Source organism: Gossypium arboreum, chromosome 1 (assembly GCF_025698485.1).
Source record: "Gossypium arboreum isolate Shixiya-1 chromosome 1, ASM2569848v2, whole genome shotgun sequence".
In the NCBI taxonomy this organism is placed as follows: Eukaryota; Viridiplantae; Streptophyta; class Magnoliopsida; order Malvales; family Malvaceae; genus Gossypium; species Gossypium arboreum.
In genome coordinates this window covers 65,668,147-65,678,854 of record NC_069070.1, presented here as the reverse complement: position 1 = coordinate 65,678,854, position 10,708 = coordinate 65,668,147, and the positions used below count along the sequence as shown (strand labels likewise).

The window sequence follows — 10,708 nt, the reverse complement described above, 5'->3', positions numbered from 1 at the left end:
TCGGTGAAAAATGTCATGGTTATTTAGATCACAAAAGTTTAAAATATCTGATTACTCAGAAAGATTTGAATTTGCGATAGCAGAGATTGTAATAGCCCAAAATTAGGTCTAGTTGGAACAGAGGTTTCGGGACCACAAAATCTGAGATATAAATAATTATTTTATGATTATTTTGAGGTCTATGATATGATTGCATGATTATGTGAAAATTTCGTGAAGAAATTCTATGCATAAAGTGCTTAATTTGAAGTTAGGGACTAAATTGAATAAGTTGCAAAACTTGCATTCTAGAAGTTTCTAGTATGAAATTGCTTTGAAATATTAATTAGGAGGTCTTAAATAGAAATTTGACCAATTTCTACGTTATGGACAAAAATTGGACATGGATGGAATTTTTGAAAAGTTTAGTAGTAAGGGCATTTTGGTTATTTAGGGGTAAAATGAATTAAAATACAAAATTAAAAGCCAATTTTGCTCATCTGCTTCACCATGGACGTGTATACCAAGGGAGACTCCATGGATAGGGTTTTCAAGCTTTCCAAGCTCAATAGTAAGTCCGTTCTAACCCCGTTTTCAAGTTCTTTACGTTTTTGGAGTCCCGGTAACTTGATTTAGCTTATGCTAGCAATAATTCAACCTAGGGTTCATATTTGAAAAAATACCCATAGGTGAAATTTGTTTATTCTGGTGTTTTATGATACAATATGAGGTTTTAAATTATGTTATACAACTTCTGCTACTCGGTTTTAAGTGAAAACGAGCAAAAGGGCTTAATCGGTAAAAATACCTAATAGTCATAAGTATATGTTAGAGTAAGAATTTGATGTTGCCATGGAAGGGAAAAATTATCAGCATGTCATAAAACATAAGAATAAGGGATGAAGTTTAATTCCCGAGCCTAGGGGCAAAAGTGTAAATATGCAAAAGTTTAGGGGCAAAATTGTAATTTTCCAAAGTTTGAGTTAAGGACTGTTTTGAATAGTACATTAATTAAATAAGTAAAATATGATGTTTTAGATCCCGGAAAATGAGATTTGAACTTAAAATGAGAGAAAAATCGAAAATTGGGAAAGTTGGTAAAATGGCCGTTTTAGTATCGAGGTAAGTTCATATGTATAATAAGCATTAATTTATGCATTTTTCAATGCAAACTTGATATATTTACTATGATTTCCGAGGTGTTGAAAGTATGTAAGTTGGTATGATAATAATACTGAAAGAATAATGTTGTAATTTATATTTGAAATTTAAATTTAGTGAATTAATTGAATTATGTTAAATTAAATGTTTATGGTGCCCGTTTATGAATTGATTTAAAAATATGTCTATGGTACATGAAGTGCATTGAATTATCATACATAAATGTGATTTCTATGATTACGGATATTATGAGAAATTGTAAGTTCATATGATTTTTAATAAGGCAATGTGTAATTTAATGTTATTGCCTTGATATTAAATGAGATGTAAGTTTATATGTAAGTAATACATCACTATTACTTGTATTATGATATTTTATAATAATATTGGAAATATTTTTGTGGATAATTACTTGATTGGTGAAATTGTTGGAAAAGAGAGAGAAATCTCGGTTGAACCTTCAGAAAGATTGGATGATACAGATGGTATGTAGCTAGGTCACATGTATGGTGCTGAGTGCACATCATGTGTACAAGAGAGCTACGAGACATTATGATGTAGCTAGGTCGCGTGGGTGATACTATGTGTACACCATGTAGACAAGAGAGCTACGGGATATATGTAGCTAGGTCGCATGCGTGATTCTAGGTGAAGGACACCATGTAGACAAGAGAGCTACGAGATAAACTGGCTAGGTCACATGGGTGGTACTAAGTGTTCACCATGTGTACAAGAGAGCCGAACTATATGATGGGTGGAGCTATGTGCTGAAACCACCAAGTATCGAGGATTGATCCGAAGTGTTCAACGGGAGACTCTCTATGTATTGCTTTGTGAGTTTTGTGATGAATAAGTGCAGGAGCTTGGTTATGTGAATGATGTGTTCATTAAGTGACCAGGATGTGGTAAGGTTATAAACAAGTAAGTTATACATGAGAATGATTTTATGGTGACCTTGTGATCATGGGCCTATACTTGTGATGTGTGAAATGCGGTGAAAATGATTTGTGATATGTATGTTAAAATGAGGTTAATACAAAGAAAGTGTGAAAGAGTGAATTAGCAATAAAACTGTTTTGGACAGTAGTAGTGATGTGATTTTGAAAAATCACCAAAAATATTATAAATTGAATCAGAGACTGAATGAGATATCAAATTAACGCCTAATGAGTCTTTTTTCATATAAAAGAAACAAAGCAAGCAAAGGAGTTCTATATTTTGAGATATTTATGTTTTTGTGAGACTGGTTCAGAATGATTACGTGATCCCATGTTCTAACTTTGGAAAATCACAAAAATTTGGAGAAAAATAATTAGAGGCTCAAACTTATATTTTTAAAATCCCTAATGAGTCTATTTTCAATATAAATCAACAAGAACATTATCCGAGTTCTGTACTGTGATATAATTAATTTTTAGTGAAGAGAGATCAGAACTATCAGAAAGTGAAACAAGGGAAATTTTAATGAATAAACTGTACTAATTGGCTACACCAAAAATTATGAAAATTTTATGATGGAAAGATATATGAGTCTATTTTCATCGGAAATTTACGGATCTTAATTTGGAGCTCTGTAGCTCAAATTATAAATAATTAAGTGACTGTGACTCGTGTGAACATTTTGATGTGAGAATTTATTAGTAAATTGTGAAATTGTACTTACAAGAATGCCATATACATTAAGGATGTGGAATGGAGAGGAGGACGAGGAAAAATAAATATATGTGGAATACATGGAAACTATGGTATATAAAATATTGATATAATGAAATAAATGATATGTGTTTATAAGAAAACAGAAAGAGAATGTTATGTATCATGACATGTATATATATATATATATATATGACTAGTCTCAATGTAATGCTTGTTGGGTATGGAATTGAATTGAAATGTTTCAGGCAAACATGTTATTCTGTGCATCTGAATTATGGTATTTTATAAAGATCTGATCTAGCTTTAAATATGAATGCTTGATGATTAAGCTGAAGATATTTGATAAGATGATAATCTTGGTATAAATGTATAAGTGGTACTATAATAAACAAGGTAAAATGAGTATGAGAGACACATGTATGATGACATACAAATGCTATGTTTGTGGTTTAATTGAGGATGTTTAATCATTAAATGAATACCATGTTATATGCTTTTGATTTTGTATAAGTGTGTAAGAGATCAAGGTTGACCAAAGCTTGGAAAATAGCCTAGGTATATTCCACAGGCAGAGACACGACCATGTGTCTCAAATGTATGGAACACGACTTTGGGACACGGGCGTGTGGAGGCTTAAAGCATGAAATTTCCAAGATTTTCGTAAGTTCTCGGTTTAGTCCCGAACCCTTTCTAAAGTATGTTTTGGGCTCCGTAAACTCAAATAAGGGACTATGTGCAAGTGAATGAATGCTTTGAAATATGAATGAAATTTTATGGCCCGTATTTTAGTTTAATGTTTGTATGCTTGTCCGGTAACAACTCGTACCTTATCCCAGCGTCAGGTACGGGTAAGGGGTGTTACAGAGATGGCTAGAATTGCTAAAAGATTACGAATAAGTGACTGACTATCATCTGGGAAAAGAAAATGTTGTTGCTTAATTGGAAACTTTCATTGATGAATCTATGATTTTAATGATGTCTGATGATGAATTATGCAAGCTTGGTGTTTGATATACATGTTTTGTAAAGTGATTGTTGACAAAAATGTCAATTGGGAAGTAATTTGAGAAAAGTATAAATTGAGGGGTTAAATTGTGAAATAAATGAAAAATATGAGCTACTAGGGACCTATAGAGAATTCGACTAGTATGAAATTAAAATAAATTGTGTGAATTTAATGCATTTGAGAAATAGGGACTAAATTGATTAAATGTGAAAGTCTAGGGACTAATATGTAAAAATGCCCAAATGTGTGTTGTGGATTAAATTGAAAGATTATGTGATTAAATGAGTTGAATTTGTTATAATATAGATCATGAAAAGAGGAACCCGGACTTAGATTGAGGCAAGAATAAAGTACTCGAGTAATTGACTAGTTTCGCCGTTTTTACGTCCAAGGTAGGTTTGTACATGATAGACATTGTTACAATTATGGTGTTTATGCTTTAATATTGTATAAATTATATAAATGATATGATATTGTGTACAAAGACGAATCGATTATGTATGGCACTTAGTGTGCGTTTCGAGATAGCTTCGGCTATAAATAGCACTTAGTGTCCAAATTAGAATAGCTTCGGCTATATGTGGCATTAAGTGTGCGATACTGAGATAACTACGGTTTAATGTGATCGCACTAAGTATGCAATATCATTATAGCTTCGACTAATCATTTTGGCACTAAGTGTACGAGTTCCTTGAGTATTGAAAGACTTCCGGATGGATTAATGTATTGAGCAAAGAGGTGAAAATGTAATAAATAAATACAGGAGAGTATAGGTACGTACGATACCTATGTGGTAGTTGATACTAAGTGTATGAAGCTTGATGGATTTGTATATATATGGTAAATGGTCATGGGTTTGAATTGAGTAATGATATAAGACTTATTAAGTGATTATTAATTGATGATTTGAATATTATAAACTATCGAGTTTATTTAGTACGAACTTACTAAGCTATGAAGCTTACTGTTTGTTATTTGTTTGTGTTTTATAAATTATTGAAGCTAGCTCAGGCATCGCGGATCATCGGGAACCATCATCACACTATCGACTACTTGTTGGTATTTTTGGATGCTTGTAATTATGGTATATGGCATGTATAGGCTAGTAAGTTAATGATATGTTTTGAGTTGTGATTTTAGCCATGATATTTGGCTTGTAAACGTTGTCTTGTTTCGTATAGTTACATGGTTGTTCTTTGGTTGTTTGTAATTTGGAGTAATAATGCTTGAAGAATGACATGTTGTGTCTTAACTTTGAGATGATGAATTGGTATGTTATGATGCAAGAAATAGATGACAAAATGATGATGAAATGCATTTAGAAATTATGGAAACTTGATGCTTTTGGCATATGGATTTGAGTAGTGAGTTGTATGGTTATAAATGGCTTGAAATCTGTGTGAAATAACATGTCTTTGGCTGCCTGTAAATGTATTGAAATGGTATCATTTTAGTTGTTAGGTGTGCATGAGAAAAGGGTGGCAAATTGGCTTTGCAAATAGCCTATTTTTGTCCATACGGGCAGAGACATGGGCGTGTGTCTCAGCCGTGTGTGACACACGGTCATGGTACACGGCCATGTGTCCCCTAGGGTACCCTTCGAATTAAAGTTAGTATACCTTATAGTTTTGACACAGTCTAGACACACGGGCGTGTCTATTGCTGTGTGTGGCAAACGGGCTGGCACATGGGTGTGTGGTCAGCTATGTGACCCAACTCAGTAACCTCCCTATTTTTCCACGGCCATGGCACACGGGCATGTCCTCGACCGAGTGGTGTAAGTCAGTATGTATGCCTTATTTTCACACAACCTGTGTCACAGGCATACCTAATAGCCGTGTGAGGCACACGACCTCTTCAGACGGGCTTGTGACCCTTAAATCTTTGAAAACTTTCTAAGTTTTCCAAAGTTTGCAAATGTTTTCAGTTTAGTCCCAAACCACTTCTAAGTATGTTTTAAGGTATTGTAGGACCTTATAAGGGACAATGTGATTCATATGAATGGGTTTTGATTATGATTACACAAATGTATGATTTATGTTGTGGATAATCGGTAATGCCTCGTAACCTTATTTTGACAATGGATATGGGTTAGGGGTGTTACATTTAGCCTTTGTGGGAACAATATCTTTGCTCATCATAACTATTCTATTAATTGATAGGTGCACTTGCCTTAGTTGGATTTTTAGTTGGTTTCGTGGACATCAAGTTTTTCGTGTCGTTGTCGCGGACTAAAATATTAGGAAAACTTTATTTTTATTAATTTAGATAGTTTTTATTTGTATTTTAATATTTTTAATTTAATTTTTACATCCTAATTTTTTTTATTCTGACAAGTTCTTTTAGTTTATGACTAGAGAAAACCCGTTAGAACTGTTAATTTTTAATAGTAAAATTGAAAAGACTACTCGCAGAAATCATAGAGAGGTTAGAGAAGCAAAGAAAAGTCAACAAAATTTAATAGACAATCAAGAGGAAAATGATCTCAGGATCTTACTATAGAGATGGATGATAATCAAAATAATCAGTAGCCTCTTGCACATCCTGTTCCTCTGACTATGTATGATTATGCTCAACCTACTCTTATTAGGGTTGAATCAAATATCGTTAGACTGGCTATTGCTGCAAACAATATTTAGCTTAAGCCAAACACAATTCATATGGTACAGTAATATGTCCAGTTTGATGGGTTACAAGATAAAGAACCAAATGCTTACTTGGCTAACTTTTTAGAGATTTGCAACACATTCAAGATTAATGGCATTACTGATGATGTCATACGATTAAGGTTGTTTCCATTCTCTTTGAGGAGCAACACAAAACAGTAGTTGAATTCACTTCCACGAGGTTCTATCATGACTTAGGATCAAATGACTGAGAAGTTTCTATTGAAGTACTTCCCACTAGCTAAAACAACTAAGTTGAGGAATGAAATCTCTTCTTTTTCTCAAATTGAGTTGGAGACATTATATGATGCATGGGAGAGATATAAGGATATTTTGAGAAAGTGTCCTCATCATGGGTTACCTTTGTGGTTACAAGTTCAAACATTTTACAATGGTTTAAATCTCTCGACTAGGCAACTAATTGATTCTGCAACTGGCGGAACATTGAGTAATAAGACACTTGAGATAGCTCAAGAGTTTATTAAGGAGATGGCACTGAATAACTATAAGTGGCAAGTCATGAGAACAAAACTGATTAAAGCAGTCGGTATATTTAACATAGAAGTAGTTGCTATGTTGGCAAGTCAGGAGGAAGCACTGAGTAAGAAGATTGATGGTTTAAGTTGCAATAACACGATGAATTCGGTAATGCAATATGATGCAACTGGAGCGGGGATGATCAATCCAGAATGTTTACCCTTCGGTTCTAACATAGAGCATGAGCAAGTCAACTTTATGGGTAACAATTCTAGACTTCAAAATAACTTATATAGCAATAATTATAATCTAGGATGGAGGAATCATCCAAATTTCTCTTGGGATGGCCAAGGTAATCAAAGGTCACAACCCTTTGGGGTTTTCAGCAACCTTATCAATAGGAAAAGAAACCGAACCTTGAGGAGATGTTAGCTAAATTTATTTTGCTATCCGAAACTAGATTTTAGAACACTAAGACAGCTTCGAAAAATCATCAAGCATCGATTCATGGTCTTTAAAATCAAATTGGGAAACTTATTAAACTAGTTTCGGAGAGACAGTAAGGTAGCTTACCTAGTAACACTAAAACTAACCCGAAGGAGCAAGTCCACGCAATCACTATTCAAAGCATGGAAAGGTTAGTCGAGCTTGAAAAGAAATTGAATCTAGAAGCTGTTGGGAAAAATGATGGGGTTGAAGAAAGCAAGAAAGAGCGTAAGTTGGTGTTTAGAGAATACAAACCATGAATTCTATATCCACCAGCATTAAAGCAAGACTGCATAAAAGAACAATATGATAAATTTCTTGAGTTTTTTTTTTAAAATTTCATATTAACTTACCTTTTTTTGAAACTCTTTCCAGATGCCCAAATATGTGAACTTTTTAAAGGAGAGTTAACAAATAAATGAGTTTTTATCTCCATCTTTTGTACTATTCGTTTATAGCATTTTAGTGAAATTATAATTGCTTGTGGTTTTTTATCCTCTTTGGAGGGGGTTTTCCACGTAAAATATTTATGTTCGATCATTTCAATTTCATTGTTATTTTACTTGTTCATTTCTTAAATTAGGTTTATCCCCATCAAAAGATGAAGATTTAGCTAGAGCTAATTTGGCCAATGAAAAGGGTGATGATTTCTTATTGGTGTCAACAACTGAAAACTCCGAGCTTAAGTTTGAATGGATCCTGGATTTGGGGTGTTCTTTCCACAGGTGTCCCAATAGGGACTGGTTCTCCACATATAGTTCTATTCAAGGAAGAGATATATGCATGGGGAATGATTCACTCAGTAAGGTAACCAGTATTGGTACCGTTTAGATCAGGATGCATGACAAGACAATTAGGACACTGTCAGATGTCAAACATGTGCTTGACTTAAAGAAAAATTTGACCTCCTTGAGAATTTTGGACTCGAAGGGTTGTAGAATTAACATCGAGTCAAGTGGTATTAAGTTATCCCATGGGGCTCTCATTTTGATGAAAGGTGAGAAGATTGGCAGTCCTTATGTTTTGAAAGGATTAACGGTGACAGGTGAAATAGGATTTCTCTTGTCTACTAAGGAGTTGAAGACAACTTGTTTGAAGCAGAGACAACTTAGTCATAAGGGGAAAAGAGTATGACAATTTCGTATAAAAGATATCCCCTTATGGATGCAGGTTTTGAAAAGATAAGGCACCGCATTCGTGTAAATCAGATTGGCGACAATTTTGATTTGGCAGTGCACAAGTTGAAGACTAAAAGACTTTCGGCTTCTAAGCACAGCTTCAACTCAATTAGTATCCTGCGTAGGTCGAGATAAGCCCATGGTGGGCTTTAGCAAAGAAGACATTGTGAAAATACGAGTCAAGGTGGAGATTTGTAGAGTTATGCCTCATATTTTTCAACTTTTCTTCTCTTAGTTAAACTTTTTTTTTTAAGTTTCTCACTTAAACTCTGATAAGTATAGGTTATTTTAATATTATTTTACCTATAAATTTAGCCTATAAATAGGCCATTTTTCCATATTAGAAAAATAACCCACTACACATTTAGGCAATAGATTTTACAAGCTTTCAGAGAATTTAGTGTTTACGTTTTAAGGGTTCTTATTTTGGATTTTGGATTTTAGGTTTATCTCCATCTTTTGTACTCTTCGTTTTTACCATTTTAGTGAAATTATGTTTTCTGTGGTTTTTTATCCTCTTTAAAGGGGTTTCTCCACGTAAAATATTTGTGTTTGATCTTTTCAATTTCTTCGCTATTTTACTTGTTCGTTGTTTAAACCAGGTTTATCCGGAACAAAATATGTCGTTAATATATTGTATTAATTTTTTTTGTACAAGAAGAAAAAACTATGACTAGCCTTGTTGAAGCCAAATTACTTCTGACCAATCATCATGTAGCCTTTGATGGATTTCATTCGGCGGTTGCAGATAAACAATCCTGCCTGATGCCTTAAAAATGACATTGTGGTCATACCATCAACAACTTGATTACCCTCTAGAAACATATGTGTAACCTAAATCGTCCAGAAGCGATGAATGAGATCTTTAATTGCTCGTAACACAGCTGAGTGGTGGACCTCTGTTGTCTCTGCTTGAATCAATTGTATAGCTGCCATTCTATCCATCTCTAGCATAACTTGTTGAAGGTCTAGGCTCTAAGCTAATTGAAGACCCTCTAACATTCCCCAAAGCTCGACATTAAGAGTAAAGAAACAACCAATATATTTAGAAAAACCAAAAATCCACTTACAATGCTTATCTAAATTACTCCCTTGGCTGAAGGGTTCCCAGTCATTGTGAACACAACACCATCAATGTTCATCTTATGCCATCCATCCTTAGCTGGATTCCATCTAATCAATTTATAAGATTTGGTTTGTCTCTGCCCAATCGATCTCACCAACTCCTTATTGAGATGAAAATACTCATCCCTCATTCTGTAACTTTCTCGAAAACGCTAATCCCCTCAATGAAATCTACATTAAACACCGAATTTTTCCTTCCAATCTATACGTGCCAACAAATAGCACCAAATATAGTTGTCCAATCATTAACATTACAAGCGGAATACTCTAGATCTGATAGGTTAATCCTAAACCACTCCTCCAAACTAATGTTAAAAAACTCCTGTTATTTATTCCGTTTGATCACTACCAACTATGTCACTACAGCTAGGAAACAAAGTCTCAGTACCTAATCAATAGTTTATATCGATCGCCCACACACCTTACAACTTCCATCCGAGGTAAGATGTCACCTAACTCTTACATCATTAGTAAGTGCCTTATTAATAGATGCAAGCCAAAGGAAGACTCGTACCTTTTGAGGACCTGGTAAATGTCAAATTCAATGCCATACTTTATCTCTTCCTATAACACCTTTAACCCGTATCCATCGCCAAAACAGGGTTACAAAGTGTTTCTGGAGTTTTCAAATCAAACGAACATAAATTTCAAACATTTAAAATCATATCAATAATCATATTAAAGCCAATCAAAATCATACATATTGTCCATTATACGAGCCCTTAAGGCCTTAAAAACACATTAAAAACAAAATCAGAAACTTAAAAAAATTTTAAAAAAATAGTGAAAATTTTCAACACTGTAAGGGTCAGACAGCTGTGTGGCCAACCTGTGTGGGAATTCGAAGTAGGGACACACGAATGTGTCTCAGCCCGTGTTCGTGCTCGTGTAACTCACTGACTTGGATCACATGGCCAAGCCATACACCCATGTGCCAGGCCGTGTGTTAAGCCGTGTAACAGCCTAACTTGGAA

At 34.2% G+C, this 10,708-nt stretch overlaps 1 non-coding gene across 1 annotated transcript; it reads right to left on the bottom strand.

Moving 5' to 3' along the window:
- Positions 1 to 6,720: 6,720 nt before the first annotated feature.
- On the bottom strand, positions 6,721 to 6,827 carry LOC128281363 (small nucleolar RNA R71). Its single transcript, XR_008271570.1, has one exon. It is a non-coding gene; the product is annotated as a small nucleolar RNA R71 (small nucleolar RNA).
- Positions 6,828 to 10,708: the final 3,881 nt, after the last annotated feature.